The sequence below is a fragment of the Urocitellus parryii genome, chromosome 6 (genome assembly GCF_045843805.1).
Source record: "Urocitellus parryii isolate mUroPar1 chromosome 6, mUroPar1.hap1, whole genome shotgun sequence".
NCBI classification, from domain to species: Eukaryota; Metazoa; Chordata; class Mammalia; order Rodentia; family Sciuridae; genus Urocitellus; species Urocitellus parryii.
Window position 1 is genome coordinate 160,861,116 of NC_135536.1, and position 18,850 is coordinate 160,879,965.

The 18,850-nt window shown below is 33.2% G+C and overlaps 1 protein-coding gene across 1 annotated transcript in view; it reads right to left on the reverse strand.

Annotated features, from left to right (window-relative positions):
• Positions 1–18,850, reverse strand: part of Macrod2 (mono-ADP ribosylhydrolase 2) — a 1,937,146-nt gene that overhangs the window by 1,480,883 nt on the left and 437,413 nt on the right. The window lies entirely within an intron of this gene.

The following is an 18,850-nucleotide window of genomic DNA, read 5'->3' on the forward strand; positions in this document are numbered from 1 at the left end:
AGATTTTTAAATCCTTAAGAAGAGAATATATAGTAAAACAAAATTATGACAGCACTGCCAAATGCCCATTCCAGAATACTCTCCATGGGTTCCTTTTTCATGTACTTTTCACTCATTAGTAGTCCATTGGCTTTATATGTTTAGGATAAATTAAATGCAGTATCTTTCATATTGTTCAAAATAATTGCTTTGTGACAGCTTCTGGTCAGAAAGTGAAAGATTAACCAAGTCAGAAACCCTGCTTTTATGTATGTATATCTATGTAATTCATCTTAAATGACATTTTAAGTACTTTGCCACCAGGAAACCTATCTCAATATAATTCAAAATATTTTCTTGGTCATTTCTTGTGTCATTAAAAACACTCACAGGATATAAAAACTTTAAAGCATTAATTGTATAAAATTAACACATTGTGGCATCCTGTAGTACAAAAATCATGATATGTTACAAAAAAATTGAAAAGTTAATAGTGAATTAATTCTATCAATACCTTTAGATTGTTGAATTGCAACACTTCATTGAGCATACCTCAACATTTCTAATAATCTCTGGATATCAAATATATTTATCCCTGACATTTAAAGTATGATATAAATATGAATAGTAGTTCCTTTATTTTCTTCATCTAATGACAACAAGATGTTGTGCTTTGCCTGCTGAGGACATCACTGATGGGTCATCATTTCTCAACTTATTCCCCCAACAAAGTTACCTTGGGGGAAAAAAAAAAAAAAAAAAATATATATATATATATATATATATATATATATATATATATATATAAAATATCTTAAATCTCCTCACTGGATGCATTTTTGATCTCCAAAGGAATGGATGAAATTATGACAAATGTTATTTCTCTCTGTGGCTAAAGAGTAGGGAAGTTAGTGCACATGTGTGAATATCTGTATTCAGAAGGAGTACAAATGGATAAAAACTTCACTGACAGAAATAGAAATTCTCTGTCTAAATAGTAGAGTTGGGGAAGAAACGGAGTGCTTCCTTGCTATGTCCAATTTTAAAGGTATATTTTAAAATTTTTCTATACATGGATGTCTTCACTACACCAGTCTCCAAATTGGGAAATATAGGTAAACCCACAGAAAACTGGGAGCAACCAACTAGAAGAAAGACAAATAAGGTTGAGGCTTATTAAAGAGACTAGCATAATAGCTGCAAAATAAAGCTATGAGGTCAGAGTCAGAAAAACCAAAAACAGACCCATGTGACAATATGGTGTGCTAACAAAAGTGTAGAAAGAATGACTTTAAATGTTTCCTTCCGATCTATAATCCAAATTTTATGAGCAAATGAATATAAGCCTAGAAATCTCTAACTATAAACAGAATTCTAAATTTTGTTATATTTGGTTAGGAAAATTGATTCCCAAAATATTTCAATGATTCTTCAAAATTAGCTAAGGATACTTCTTTAGGATTATATGTCTTTAATCATGAATGAGAAGTTCTTTTTGAAGTATCTGAATTGCTTTTAGTAAGATTTGAAATCATTCTGAACAAATTATAAAGCAGCCTAGAAGAAATAATGTGCTATGTTATATTAATGCATTCCTTACTTCAGTAGATTGAGCAAAGATGATTATAAAAGTGAAACGTGTAACCTTATTCACTCTTGGGATCTATTATTGAAAGATTAAGAATGAAACTAAAGTCTTTTCAACACTTATGAAAGCTGTTATCTGAAGGCTGTTTTTTAAAGCTAAATTATACAAAATATCTATGAACACCAAAGAAATTCTGATTAATATGCTATTGCCTGGCAGACAATATATGCAAGCCATAATTTTGATTATGGCCTTAGGGGAACAAGAGGATTCTTTAATTCACATATTCTAATAGAGTCATTGCAAATTTGTTATATTGTTCCTCATCTAAACTCCATAGTAATTGATTGTGTAAGTCAGAGTTTTTCAATGATTGAGACAGATAATTTTTACATGGTACACGAAAAGCATTTTTTTTCCTTTCAATGCATTTGATTTAGTTTAATGTGTTAAAAAGAAGTACTGCTTTAAAAAAAGTATAGCTAGAAGATTGAACTCATGGTTTCATGGGTATTATGACTTAATAAGAAAGTAAATTTTAAAAACTAAAAATCTAAAGTTTAAATCAATTTAAAGTCATAATAAAGAAAAAATACATGAATGTTTTACTTAAAATATTAAATAATCTGTATCATATATACTTATGGCAAAAATCATGATATTGATCAAATAATGAAATTGTAATAGTTATCAAAAGTTTTCCAATAAAGAAAAGCCCAGAATGCAATGGATTCACAAATTCTACCAGACCTTTAAAGAAGAACTTAATATGAAGCCTTCTCAAATTATTCCATGAATTGGAAAAGGAAGGAACACTGCCAAACTCATTCTATAAAGCCAGTATCACCTTGACACAAAAATCAGACAGACATATTAAGGGAAGAAAACTTCTTCAGATCAATAAACTTGATGAACATAGATAAAAAAAAATCTTAATAAAATATTAGCAGACCACATTAAAAAACACCTTAGGAAAATAGTATATCATGATTACATGGGGCTCATCCTAGAGAGTCAAGATTGGTTCAACATATGCAAATATAAATGTAATTCACCACATAAATAGACTTAGGAATAAGAGTCACATGATTATCTCAATAGATACAGAAAAAGCATTTGACAAAGTTCAGCAACAATTTATGTTTAAAACATAGAAAAACTATATAAAGTGTTTATGCTTAAAACACTAAAGAAACTATGTAAAGACTCAGTGTAAGCCCAACAGCATACTGAATGGAGAAAAACTGAAACCATTTCCTCTAAAAACAGGAACAAAACAAGGATGTCCACCACTCCTATTCAGTATAGCCCTAGAAACTCTAGCCAAAGCAATTAATCAAGAGAAGAAGAAATTATAAAGACAGGGACTGGGGATGTGGCTCAAGCGGTAGCGCGCCTGGGTTCAATCCTCAGCACCACATACACACAAAGATGTTGTGTCTGCCAACAACTAAAAAAAATAAATAAATAAACATTTTTTAAAAAAAGAAATTATACAAACAGAAAAAGAAGAAATAAAACTGTTTTCTGATGATACGATCTGATATTTAGAAGATCCAGAACACAACCAGAAGAGTTCTAGAGCTGATAAACAAATTTAAAGGTATGTTTTAAAATTTTTTATATCCTGAGAATACTTTTAATGACACAAGAAGTGACCAAGAAAGATACTTTGAATTATATTCAGATAGGTTTTCTGGTGGCAAATCAATTGTTTTCCTATACTCCAATAATGAATCTGGTGAAAAAGAAATTAGGAACACTATACCATTTACAATACTGTTAAAAAATACTTGGAAATTAATCAAATGAAGATGTAGAGGACTCCTACAATGAAAACTTCTGAACACTGAAGAAAGAAATTGAAGAAGACTGTAGAAGATAGACACCCTCACCCCAAATATTCTTAGATAGGCAGAATTCATATTGTAAAAACAGCCATATAATTCATATTGTAAAAATAGCCAAAGTGTTATGTAGACTCAGAGCAATTCCCATCAAAATACAAATGACATTCTTCACAGAACTAGAAAAAACAGTCTAAAATTCATTTGAAAAAATAAGATCCCAGCAACTCATGGAGCTGAGGCAGGAGAATTGCAAGTTCAAAGTTACCCTCAGCAATTTATAGAGGCCCTAAGAAATTTAGTGAGTCCTTGTCTCAAAAATAATAAGATAAAAAATTTGGGGATATAGCTCAGTAGTGAAGTGCCCCTGGGTTCAATACATAGTACTAAGAAAAGAAAAATAAAGACCCAGAATAACCAAAATAATCTTGAACAAGAAGAGTGATGCTAAAGGCATCACAATACTGGACCTCAAATCATGCTCCAGAGCTATAGAAGTAAAAACAACATGGTACTGGCACCAAATCAGGCATGAAGACATAAGAATAGAATAGAAGATACAGAGACAACCCCACATAGATACAGTCATCTGATACTAGACAAAGGTGCCAAAAACATATATTGAAGAAGAGATAGCCTTTTTCACAAATAGTGCTTGGAAAACTTGATATCTATATGTAGAAGAATAAAACTCAACCTCTATGTCTCACAATACAAAAAAGTAAACTAAAAGGGGACCAAAGACATAAGAATTAGACCAGTAACTCTATAACTGATAGAAGAAAATGCAGGTCCAACATTACAACATGTTGGCACAGGCATAGAATTTCTTAATAAAACTCCTAACATACAAGAAATAAAAGCAAGAATTAATGAGTGGGATGGCATCAAACTAAAAAGTTTCTGCATAGCAAAGGAATGAATTAAGAGTATGAATAAAGAGCCTATAGAATGATCTTTGAATCTGTAGAAAGATTAAGAGCCTGTAGAAAGATTAAGAGCCTGTAGAAAGATCTTTGCCACCTGCTTCTCAGAGCATTAATATCCAGGATATAGGGGGGAAAACACTCCAAAAAAAGAAAACCCCAATTAATAAATGGACAAAAGAACTAACATTTTGCAAAAAAGGAAATACAAATGGGCAATAAATATATGAAAAAATGTTCAATATCTCTAGCAACCACAGAATCAAATCAACACAACATTAGCTCTTTCGATTCAGAATGGCAATGATCATGAAGAATACAAATAATAATAAATGTTAATGAGAATGTGTGGAGAAAGTACATACATGCATTGTTGGTAGGACTGCAAATTAATACAACCACTCCAGAAAACAGTATGGAGATTCCTCAAAAATTAGGAATGGAACTACATATGACCCAGCTATCCTACTCTTCAGTATATATATATAAAATCTAAAATCAGCATACTCTAGCATGCATCTATAACAATGTTATTAGTGGCACAATTTACAATATCAAAGCTGTGGAACCAACCTAGCTGCCTGTCAACAAAAAAATGGATAAAGAAAATGTGATCTATATACATAATGGAATACTCAGCCGTAAAGAAGAATGAAATTATAGCATTTGCAGATAAGTGGATGGAGCTGAAGGATATTATGCTAAGCAAAATAAGCAAATTCAGAAGACTCAAAGGCCTAATGTTTTCTCTGATATGTGCATGCTAATTCACAATGGGAGTGCTAGGGAAGAAAAGAGGTGCATTGGATTAGACAGAGGGGAGTAAAGGACAATTGAATGAACAGGTCATTATTACCCTATGTGCATATATGATTACACACCCAGTTATACATCAACCAGAGAATGAGAAGTTATACTATTTATGTATGATTTGTCAAAATGCATTCTATTGTCATGTATAAATAATTAGAACAAATAAAAATGAAAGATACAAAATAAAAGGGTGGAAAGGATTCCATTAAAATAGATCAGTGGAGCAGAGGAAGAAGAATGTGCAGGATGAAATTACAAATAAGAGGAAGTGAGGGGAAACGGGAAAAAAAATGAGAGAGAAATGAATTACAGTACATGGGGTAGAAAGAGAAGATGGGAGGAGAGGGGAGGTGAGGGGAGGGGGAATAGTAGAGGATAGGAAGGGCAGCAGAATACAACAGACACTAGTATGGCAGCACGTAAAAAAGTGGATGTGGAATCGATGTGAATCTGCAATATGTATACGGGGTAAAAATGGGAGTTCATAATCTGCTTGAATCAAATGTATGAACTATGATATGTCAAGAGCTTTGTAATGTTTTGAACAACTAATAATAAAAAAATTTAAAGAAAGAATGAGCAGGATGGAGGAGGAACAGGAATGGGGAGAACAGTGGAATGAATCTGACCTAACTTTCCTATGTATATATATGAATATGCCACAGTGAATCTCATCTTTATGTATAGCACAAGAGAGTAATTAAAATAAAAACTATAAGTAAATAGCAGAAATATCAGTAGAGGAAAGGAAGCAGGGGAGGGAGGAAGGACGGGAAAGGAGAAGTACTGAGAACTGAATTAGAGGAAATTATATTCTATGCTTTTATAATTATGTCAAAATGAATCCTAATATTATGTATAATTTAAAAGAACTATAAAAATAAAAATCAGATATTTATTCAAAATTTAAGGTAAGGAAATATGGTATATTCTACTTATGCAGAAAGCAAATATGTTCTACTCTGTGACCGTTAATATAGGTTAAATTATATTAAATATAAATTGATTTCAATTTTATTTTAGATTTGCCTGTGAGAGACCTGTAAAAATTAATGACATCATTTCTTTCTTTGATCTGTCTAAGTCAATCTATCTGACATTTTACTTCAGTAGTTTTCTGAACTGACTGCTCATAAATTATATTTTAATGTATAAAAAATAAGAATAATATAAAATAACTTTAATACATAAAATAAAAAACCACAGTGTGATCTAAAAATTTTGAGCTCCTTTTTTAAAGAGTTCTACTACATCTGTAAACATGTGATGGAAATAAGTAATATTTTTTAATTTAGAAGATATGGAAGTCGATCCATGTATTTCAACCTAAAGCATTTTATCTATTATAAAAAGGTTGAATCACTGAGACTTTAATTGCCAAAACATAATATTGCCTGGCATATATTGAAGGAAAGCAGAGCAAAATTGTATTTGTAATATGTACTATATGCCACAGGCAGGTATCAGTGTGAGACCCCCAGAAGATAATCAAGTAACGGTAGGGTACAATTAGAAGTGTAGAGATTGAGAAAAGGGACACATGGAACTCCTCTACCAAGTGACAGGAACAGAAAAATCACTTAACTTCTCTGAGCCCTAGCTTCTTTCATGAAATTACTTATATGTATACATATAAAATCTCTGATAATAATCAAAGATGGCAGAACAGAAAAATGGCCTTGTTCTGAAAGGATAATTCTGAGAAACTAAACCTTTTACAACCTAATACCAGACGTCTGCTTAAGCAAGTAAAAGAAATCCCTCTCTGAGCATCCAGAAACTCTCTGAGTATCTGTTAATTAGGATTTCCATCACTTATAGCTGAATACTTTCCTTACTAGGAAAACAACATAGAAAAATATTTTTTAAAAAAACACAAGGAAAACAAATTCGTTATTTGATTACATCTAAAGTTAAAGCTTTTGATTAATAAAAAAGGAACTGAAAAATATGTGCAATTAATATTTATAAAGGAGTAATCTATTTGCTACAAAAATTATACATATCAGTAAGAAAACTATTGAGAAACTAATAGATTAGTGGACAAAGAATATAAATGGAAACTTCACAAGAAGGGACAACAAGTTTTAAAAATATATAGCAATTGTTCATCCTTGCTAGAAGTCCAATAAATGCAAATTTAAATAAGAACATAGCATTTCTTGTCCAGCACATTACCAGAAACAATGATTTTGATTAGAATAGCTATGGATTATCAGGGCATAGTGAAATAGGCACTATCGTATACTACTAATAAGAATATAAATTTTCATGACACTTTTAGAAGGCAATTTAGTGATATGCATTAAAATATTAAAAATTAACATAGTCGAGATTAGGTTGAGTAAATTAATTTATGAGAAATCTTTCTAAACAGAATATAAATATTAAAATTATCCTTATAAATTATATATCCTGTTAAATAAGAGGAGCAAAATATAAAATAACAATAAATATATATTTTAATTACATGAATAAAAAGTTAACAGTGGCATTTTCTAGGTAGTGAATGTGTAGGCAATTTCTTTTATCCTTTACCAAGCTTAAAAATTTCCACTTGGGATAAGGAATATGGTATATTTTGTTTTTTAAAATAATATAAACTAAGATTAAAGGATACAATGAAGGTTGCTTATTTCCCTGATTTTCAACACATCAGTGACTCCATATACTCAAAGCATTTGATCAACTTCCCATCACTGAAGCATGTTGCTTTATGCCTCAGTTTTATGGGGTTAGGAATGTAAAGATAGATAGATTACAACAGAATTCCTAAGCAACTGCTTATAAAGTGAGATGAGATGAAGTGGAACAAGCACATGCAAGGTAAGCAGGAAAAAAAAAAAAAAAAAAACACTCTAAAGCGACAGAGCCAAACAGCCCGAAGCTGCAGGTTATTAGGAAATGACAGCTGTGATCAAAGATAGATGGCACCATTTCAAGACAAGGACCCCAAACCCATGAGGCTAAGTAGGCACAAGCATCAGAGAGGAACCACATCCCCAAACTGCTGACAAACTGCAACCTTCCTCGAAGCTGAAAAGTACAAGTCACATGCAAGTCTTCGAGGTCTTAATGTCTGTAGGAATGTAATAACGCCATCAGCACTGACATCAATGAATGCAGATAGAAGTGATTTTCATGCTAGAACAGAAAAAGCTTCATCCTCATCTGAGAACATTTTTCTTTAAAGCGGCTTTCTTCAGAATTAGGTATCATGTTTCTCACTGTGTCCTAAGGACCTGGATAAGGTAATTGAAATCAATAGTTCAGAAATGACATCAACCAGTACACAATCTGCAGAAGACTGCAGCAGCAAAGTAGGGGGCATGCTGTCTAAAGAAAATCTCTGTCCACCATGAAGAAAAAAACTTCAAGTTGTAGGAGGTACATCAAAAGATAATTATAAGCATTCACAAGGCAAAAAATGGCTAGAGTACTCATCACTTTCAAATAAATCTAAATGTGAAAAATGTGAAAAATTTCTATTTGGATCTAAGACAAGCCATGTGGTTTACCAAAGGATTTACAATAGGATTACTTTGAGTAACAAAATTTCCAGTACTAAAAGTTTGCTTTTTATACAAATGGATGTATTGTATAAAGGGACTTGCCTCTGCATTCCACAAATAAAACCTGAGATCAGGGCTGGAGATGTGGCTCAAGCGGTAGCGCTCTCACCTGGCATGCGCCAGGCACTGGGTTCAATCAGCACCACATAAAAAATAAAATAAAAATATTGTGTCCGCTGAAAACTAAAAAAATAAATATTAAAAAATTCTCTCTCTCTCTCTCTCTCTCTCTCTAAAAAAAAACTGAGATCATGCAGTTCTAGACACACTCTTATAAGAGATGAGCTGAATCACATCAGACAAGATGTGTCTTTCTGAACATCAGCTTCATCTCTATGTTGGTAATAACAGGACCCTTACTAATATCACAGAATTATTATTGTATAAGGAGTCACTGAAATTAATTTGTTAATTTATTTTTGTATAATGGAAAGTCCTATAAGAATAATATAGTAATATTATATATTACTGATCCTGTGAACACTTAAGATTATTGCCAGAAATACAAACGTATCTTTAAGAATACTATCCTGAAACATTAAGGATTTTTCTATGCTATATATCTCTAGAATAAACTCTCAAGGAAACATGAAACTATTATGTAACATGTTACCATTGAGAATATTATTGGCCATTTGCAATTAATTAGAATAAGGAAAAGTCAATTTCTTAATAAACATAGAATATAAATGAAAAGTAAAGCACTGTCTAAATTCATTATTACTTTCTACCCTTCAAATTTCTGAACTCTTTTATATTTTCTCCATTTCATTAGAAAATAGAGGGATCAGAGCCTTCCAGGTCAGAAATATTGAAAACATGACTCCTAATTCTAACTTCAACATGACTTAGTTGTGTGACTAAATTTTTCTGAGGGTGAGTTTTGTGCCCTTTAAAACATGGAGAGAAACACTATACTGCAGAATTTTTGTAAGAATTCAGTGTGAAGGTGCCAGCACAATTCAAGGCACTTTACAACCTCTCTGAATTGCCAGTCTCCTTAGTCCACAAAACTAAGTTTTAAACTGATCATGTAACAAATGCAGTAGATGCTCCTTCCATATTCCCTTGGCCTCACCACTTCTTGTACACAGCCCTTCTTCTGACTAGCCTTGCTTTGCCTGAAGGCTTTCTTCAGACTTCACACCCTGTTTGTTTTCCATGCAGCAAGTCAAAAGTGCCACAGAATCTCTGTGCTCTGGGGAAATCTCTCAACCAAAAGGAAGTAGGTGTATAAATATCTCAACCTCTTGGTCCACTGATTGGATAATTCCAAGGCAAATGTTCTGTAGTTGCTCTCATACTTCCCCAGTGGGACTCACCTCTAGTGACCCACAGTGGTAATGTAACTTCATGACCCACCCTCTATCATCCTTCGTCCCTCCAGTGCCCTGGAATCACCTATCAAATAAATTCCTTCACCCAAATCCTTTAATCCTGTGTTTTGTAGTACCCCCAAATAAGTCACATTTTCATTGTCCTCCTGTGCAAATCAACTCCTTCCATATTCCAACACATAATATGATCATGACTGAATTTTCTAGTTGTCCTTGCTATCTACCACAAAAAGACTTTAAGCTTAACCTATTTCAGCATATTCTCTTATTATGTTTGAAATTCCATCTCACCACTATCACATTTTTCTTCATATACTATCTTAACATTTCTCAGTAGTGATTGATTGTCCCTCAATTATTTTTCAAAATTTTTTAGAGAGAGAGAGAGAGAGAGAGACAGAGAGAGAGAGACAGAGAGAATTTTAATATTTATTTTTTTTTAGTTTTTGGTAGACACAACATCTTTGTTTGTATGTGGTGCTGAGGATTAAACCCAGGCCGCACGCATGCCAGGCAAGTGCACTACTGCTTGAGCCACATCCCCAGCCCTTATTTTTCAAACTTTAAAGAACAAAATTTTCCTGGGTCCCAAGGTTAGCCTTAAGTACAATTATGTAGTATATCCTATTTAAATACACATTAACTTAAAATGGTATAAAATCTTCAGCGTTACAACATCTGTGCAATTATGGAACCAGAGCAAATTTATAAACTAAATATCCAAACTACCAAATGTATAAAATTCAAATTAACATTAATTCAGTATGACTACTTTTGCTTCTGCCAACTACTCCCACTAAAGATGTGGGTCTGGTACCAGTCCTCAGAAGTTTGGTGTACCTATTGTACAATGAGCTGTGAGGTGACAAGGATCTTTCATCCTTTATCTGTCTTCACTGATATGAACACCTTATTTGTTCAGTGTGTGCAGTCTAGCATCATTTGACATTCACTTCCTGAAGTGGTGTATTTACACATGAAATTTTCTCCTATTCTGTGTTTATGAATCTGATGAGTACTTAGTATCGACATGCTTATAAATACAAAAGCAAACAGTCACTGTTCAACTCAGCAATAATATGGTGATTTAGATGAAATTTATATCACTTTTTAACACCATCATTGAAATAAGAGTACATTTGTTTTTAAATTACACTGATAAACATTGATCTCTTTGAGACAATTACCACATATTAAATATTGTCATTGTCTATTTGTCCTTTCTGGGTTTTTTGTATTTTTTTTTCCAAGCTACTTATTATATACTTAAATAAGCCAAATTTCTCATGATGAAATTCAAGATCCCCCACAACATGCCTCCTATCTTTCCAAGTCTTCTAAGGCATGCCGACTACTATGAACTACAACGTCCTTCTAGAATCTGTATGTTTACATATACTGCTCTTTTAATTTGAAATGATCCCTCACAATCTCAGATGTCACGGTGTAGCTAATAAGAGTATAGCCTTTGAAATCAAACAGACCTAGACTTTAGTTGCTGATTGGTACCTATTAGTTATATCCATAAATGATAGCAATTATTATTTAGTTATTTAATCCTTTCATAGAATGAATCATTCTTCATTTGCTCAAGTTCATTTTTTGATATTTTTGCTTCACATTTGATGTTTATCCCACCAAACACAGTATTAGTATATATATATATATATATATATATATATATATATATATATATATATATATATATTTACAACCAGACTTTATGCCTGAATTAACTATTCAGGTTAATTTTCTTATGGTCTAGTACAGTGCCTGACCAAAAAAAAAAAAAAAAAAAGGAAAAAAAATGTTGGATTTGTTTTGACTAAACTCCAAATCCTATCATGCCAAGCAGGATACTAAGAATTTAGTGGATAATAATTTAAAAAAAAATGTCAACTGACCCATTAAATGGCATGATCAAAGAAAGTCCCTGAAAACAATGCCACACCAATCTACAAAGAACCATTTATTCATTCCTCTGGTTTAGAACAATGTTTTCAAATGAGATACAGGAAAAAAAATGATCTGTCAAGTTTTTAACATACACTCCAGATATGCTTCCTTTGTCTAAGGACTCTAAATGAGAGGGGGAAATACACAAGAAAGAAAAACTTAGTTAAGACAACCCCATGGACACATAAAAACCTAGAAACTTCCTTTACTTCTTTCAGCTTCTTCAACTAGAATCTCAATTTTCCATATATACCCTAGAAATAATTCTCTAAGTGATGTGTTTAATTTATAGATGTATGAATAATTCTCAAATCGTTTAAGATTTAAACATCAATAAATTAAATAATAAATCTATTGCTCTCTAAAATGCAGAAAAATGGTGTATCAAATATCCATATGGAAGTGAGAATTGGTGATATTAGAAAATCCATATTAAGAGTAACATTTTCTTTATACATATAATCAGTGCACTGCATGATTAGATGTAATCATCAATGTAAATCATGGGATGTAATCTAAAATCAGCTTTAGATTTGTCTCCCATTATCTTTTTAAAATGCATTCATGGGCGGGGGTTCTATTACTAGTGGATGAAAACTCCAGTAGGCCCATGATATCTCTGGACACCCTTAGGAAATAAAAAGACAGTTTCAGAACAGAGTCTCAATTTAGTACATAATCCCAGTATAATACATTCAGCAGAAATTTTATCTTCATTCAAAGATTAGACTACATATTTTCCCTTACCTAGGGACCATAGTCAATCGCCCATCTGGAGTCTAACTGAAATGAGTCAAGATGGGAGAGTTTTCACTTGACTGATACTACCATAAAATGTCTTCATACTCTTGTTCTTGAAGATGCTTCTCCCAGACATTTTCATGAGTTCTCAGATGCTCCTCCTCCTCTAGGTTTTTTATTATTATTATAAAGAGTGACATGGATTACTTGTTCTATTCCTTTGGTAGTGGATTCAACAATCATCATGCCCTAGCCCCTGATTTCTTGATGATCCAGCACTCAATGTGTCTGCAAAAGTTAATTTGCCTTAACTGGCAGGAGTCAAATTATTTAGGTCAGTGCTGTTCCTTCCCAAGGACTGATTCCTAGGACTCATACTCCTTTGGCCCATTCAAAGTGGAGTTCAGTTTTATGCCCAGACAGTGCCCTCTACTTAGCTTCCAATTTAGGCAGTCTTCCACTTCCAGAGACCTCTGGTAGGCATCGGATAAGATGAATGTGTTCTCCCATGTCTATGGGAGACTTCAAATTCTGAGAATACTCTTCTTTGAAGCTTTTCCCTATAGCCTGGGTTTGAGCAAAGTCACTGTATTTGTACACATCAAACACACACACACACATACACACACACACACACACAATCTCTCCCTTATCAGAGGGTAACTGGTGGTAAATAATAGCATATGCTATTTTCCAAAGAAACTGTCCTCACAAAACCCTTTCTAACTGCTATCAACTTGACCCTTTTGAATACCCTTGGTGAGGAATGAAATCCATTAGTTGAATATTCCCTTTGAAAATCTGCATCTTGATATCTTAGAACTCATCTTGCTATCTGCTATCTATTGTATTTTGATGGCACAGATTAAACTATCTGTTGTATCAGATAATTTATAGGCTTTTTTTTTCCGGAATAAATATCTTTAGCAGATGGTATCGTACCAGGATACAGAATGCTTATACGAGTTTTGGAACTCTTTTTGCAAGAGATTTAATCATACTTATCATACTTAATATATCACTTGCAGTGTTTTTTGGTAAAATGTTTTTCCATTAGAGAAGTTAGAAATATGAAAAATGCCCTCAGTAAAATATTCTGGCAGAATTCTTACACAAACAGGGCAAAAGAAAGTATTTCATTCTTTAGCCTCATTTTGTAACTCTATTGGGGGCAGTGATATAAAACCAGAAGATATACTGTGTCTTTATTGTTAAAAGATTTGGGGACATAAATGTTGGGATCAAACAAGCAAATCAACTGAGGCCATCTGAAGTTGGAATAAGGTGTCAGTAGTTCTCTCCAGGTTCATCTTGGCTCCTTGAGAAGTAATGTGATACGAGAAAAAATTTTACCTATTCAAAACGTGGGAGGTAACAGTGTCATGATTAGAACGGTAGACTCTAAGTTCAGATAGTCTGGGCCAAATCTTAGTTTCAACACTTACTGACTAGTGCCATTAGACACATTAACTTTTCTGTGCCTTAATTTTCCCATCTAACAAGTGATAATAACAGACCTTGCATATTTGTAAGAATTAAAAATATAACCAGGAAATATCAGAAATCCTTAGTAGTATGATTCCAGCAAATGCTGAGCATGATGAGAATCCACAATGAAGAGTGAAAAGAGACAGGAAGGCAGTACAAAGCATGACAATGACTTTGGATTAGTCATCACCACACTTGTTTCTTCTTCTTCCTGGACACACAGATGAATCACATTCCCCACCCTTGCTTGCACTTAGGTTTAACTAAACTGCAGACAGGGTGATATGAGTAGATGTACATTCACAGGCACATCCTATAAAATATCCCACAGTAGCCCTTTATACTTTTTCTCCTTCTCCATAGCAAACTTGTGTGGTGTCAGATTTTCATGATAGAAAGAGCCACTTATAAACCCAATGACAAGAAATCCCCACTTTGGACCTTATGCAAGTGAAGAAAAAAATACACTCCATTGTGTTAAGCTACTCATATTATAGATATCATCTGTTATAGCAACTAGTATTACTTTAAACAAAACATATTTTAATTTTTGCCTATGGCCTTTTACTTAAAATGATTTTAAAACTGAATATCAGAATTTAATTTTCCATTCTTCTTTCCTAGGCCAAGGATAAAATTTTTCCAGACCTAATCTAGATAAGGAAACAAACTATATTACAATGCATCACAGATGTGGGGAATCAAGTTTGGGGAAGGTGAGTGAGTCTGAGGAAGAAAGCACCAGAAAAAAAATAGGGAATCGGGGAAAGTTATCAATAATCTTGATAGAAAACGAAAATAAATAACATTATATAGAAAAAGAAAAAAATCATTACTTCAAACTCTAAAATGCCTTATATAAAGGCCTTTGAGGAAAAAATTATCCAAAAAGAGATGAGTTCATAAATTATTCAGGAAATATTTAATGAGTGCTTACTTCAGGCCAGATACTGCTTTTGCTGCTTGCTACATGTAGAAGAAAAAAAATGACAAAAATCTCTATCTTCACAGAGATTACATTGTAGTTTGATAGACAGAAAAACTGGTGTGGTTGGGGCAGAATGAGTCAGAAAGTAGTAAGAGATGAGATCAGGAAGGCAAGAGAGACACAGAGTACCCAGTCCCTAAAAAGACCTCGAGTCTTACTCTGAGTGAAATGGAAATCACTGAAGGGTTTTGAATGGAGAAATGACATGATATAACTTAAAATTTATCAAAACCACATTGTCTATATATAGGAAGTATATAGGGAGACAAAAGTAGAAGTAAGGAAATAGGAGGTTATTGCAATAACCTAGGAGAGAGGTGATGGTGGTTGTGGAGGTGGTTATGTGTTGGTTAGTTCTGGATAGACAGATACTCTTGTGCCACATTATGATGTTTCCAGTCCATAATAGAATGATCATGACAGTGGATCTATATGATAATAACAAAGCTGAAAATTTCCTATCTTAGTATTTTTATTGTATCTTACCTGTGTGGTGTGTGTGTGTGTGTATATATATACATATATATGTATATATATACTGAGTACACCAATATGCTCTACAGGTTTGTAGCCTAAGAGCAACATACTATAACATAACCCAGGTGGAGAGTCTCTACCCTCTGAATTTCTGTAAATACATTCTATGATGTTTACACAATGACAAAGTTGTGTAACACTGCATTTCTCAGACTGTATCCCTATCATCAGGCAATATATGTACAGGTATTTTTGTATACACACACATACAGATGGTAGAACTGAGGTTTACTGATAAGCTATTTTACATGTGAGGAAAAGAGAAAAATCAAGAATGGTACCAAGAGTTGCCATTAACAGATGGGCACAGATAAAGAAGCTAATTTTGGACATGTGGAGTTGGACATTCAAGTGAACAAATAAAATAGCACTTGGCATATGGGTCTGGAATTGAAAGTAAAGATATAAACTTGGGGTAATCTGTACACAGATTATATTTAAACTTATGAGGTCATCTAGGGAATTAATGCAGCTAGAAAAGAAAGGCTCAAAGGTTATTCCTTGGGATACTCCAGAATTTAGAGGCTAAGAAGACAAGTAAGAAACACAAGAAACTGTGAAGAGAAATTTAAAAAAAAAAAAAAAGAGAGAGAGAGAGAAGGAAAGCCAGGGAAATGTGGTGGCATAGAAGAGTGTGTTTCAAGGAGAGAATTGCGATTTTCATGTCAAATGCTGCATATAAATCATACAAGATGAGTACTGAGAAGGAACAACTCAATTTGGCAATTTGAAGGCTCTGGCAACTCAAAACACAGGAGAATGCACACATTTCAAATAACGCTCCCTGACAAAAGTATCTTTCTGACAATAGTATTCCCATTTAGCAGAGTTATAATGATTTCATCTAAACTTTTTCTATGCTTCTATCTTATGACATCCCCTAATAATATTATTGTCTTTGAGATTTTATATACGTTTATGAATAACTTTTCATAGTAATTATAATTTTTTAAATTTCTATTGTTCTATCTTTATTTTTTATTGGTTATTCACAACATTACAAAGCTCTTGACATATCATATTTCATACATTAGAATCAAGTGGGTTATGAACTCCCATTTTTACCCCAAATACAGATTGCAGAATCGCATCGGTTACACATCCACATTTTTACACACTGCCATATTAGTGTCTGTTGTATTCTGCTACCTTTCCTATCCTCTACTGTCCCCCCTCCCTTCCCCTCCCATCTTCTCTCTCTACCCCATCTACTGTAATTCATTTCCCTCCTTGTTTATTATCCCATTCCCCTCACAACCTCTTATATGTAATTTTGTATAACAATGAGGGTCTCCCTCCATCTCCATGCAATTTCCCTTTTTTCTCCCTTTCCCTCCCACCTCATGTCTCTGTTTAATGTTAATCTTTTCTTCCTGCTCTTCCTCCCTGCTCTGTTCTTAGTTGCTCTCATTATGTCAAAGAAGACATTTGGTATTTGTTTTTTAGGGATTGGCTAGCTTCACTAAGCATAATCTGCTCTAGTGCCATCCATTAGTTACACATGATAGTAGAATACATTTATGCACTTTGATATATCACACATAGAATGGAATATAATTTCTCATTTTTCTGAGTGTACATGTTGCAGAATCATATTGGTCATGTAGTCACATATATACATACAGTAATAATGTCTGTTTCATTCTACTATCTTTCCTATCCCCACATCCCTTCCCCTTCCCTCCCATAACTACCCTCTACCTCTAAGGTAATGCTATTCTTCCCTAATGTCCCCCATTGTGAATTAGCATCCACATATTAGAGAAAACATTTGGCCTTTTGTTTTGTGGGATTGGCTTATTTTGCTTAGTATGATATTCTCCAAATCCAACCATTTACTGGTAAATACCATAATTTTACTCTTCTTTAAAGCCGAGTAATATTACATAAATCTTATTAGTCATATTATAGTTTTTTGATAAAGTAGTGAGATTTGGCTAGTTGTGGCTTCAATCAAATTATGCTAAATTATATAAAATTAAAATTTCTGCTGCTTATCAGAACAAAATAGTTGTACTATAATAATAGCTACCATTTAGGGAGCACTATCTATTACATGCTGCAATGAATGCTTTAAATGCATTGTTTTATTCAATGCTGATAATCCTGTAAGGCATGTCCTATGATTATTCCCATTTTGTGGGTAACAAGATTTGACTTTAACAAGTCAGTAATTTTCCCATCTAGTAGAACTATGACACAATAAACTCTCTGCTATTTAACTTACTATTTAACTGAACTGACTTGACTTTTTTTCCTCATAACCTACCCATTCTGGTGTGGTACCATATGATGAGCATAAGTCACAGACTCCATATCCTCTTCATTTAATTCATAAGAGAAGATCTTTCCTTATTTCCATCCCAGCCTCTGTCCAGCCCTTTTATCCCTATCCCTTTATCTTTAGCAAGAAAGAACTCTAAATTTGAGGGGCCACATTACCAGAATGTAGATTTTGGATGGAAGGGTCCATATCACCATGCCCCATGTAGCTCTCATTTTTTACTCTTAAGTCATTCCATGTGGTGATATGGGTGTTGTGGACCTGAGTGACACTTTATCCTGAAGGACCAAGAAGTCCAGGCTGGAGTAGACTGCTTGGGCCTGGCCCTCTGCTCTAACAAAATGAAAACATTCAAGATCAGAATGGAAGTTCCAGCAGGAATCTAGTGTGAATGCAGATAGCATTTGCTGTTCCCTCCCTTTCCAGCAAAGACTCTGGGTTTAAAGAAAGAAAATGGAGTAGGAAAGGAAAGAGAAGGAATCTTATAAGATTCCTTAAGTGTCTTCATTTTTTTTCCCATTGGCATCAAAATTATTGGTTCTGTAACTTACAGCTAAAGAAAAATCACTGGAACATAAGAGCAAATAAGTACTTTTATGGAATCTTAAGACAGTAAAATTGGCCAAAATGCAAAAATTCATCTAATCATTTAATTTTCCCTATTAAATATAATTTATTTATGTTTCCAGTTTTAAATGTTATTTCACTTATTTCTAATATTTCTTAGTTAAGATTCCTCCTATGTTATTTCCTCATTACACACGAGTTGCTAGTTTAGTTAGTGTTTTTAGAAG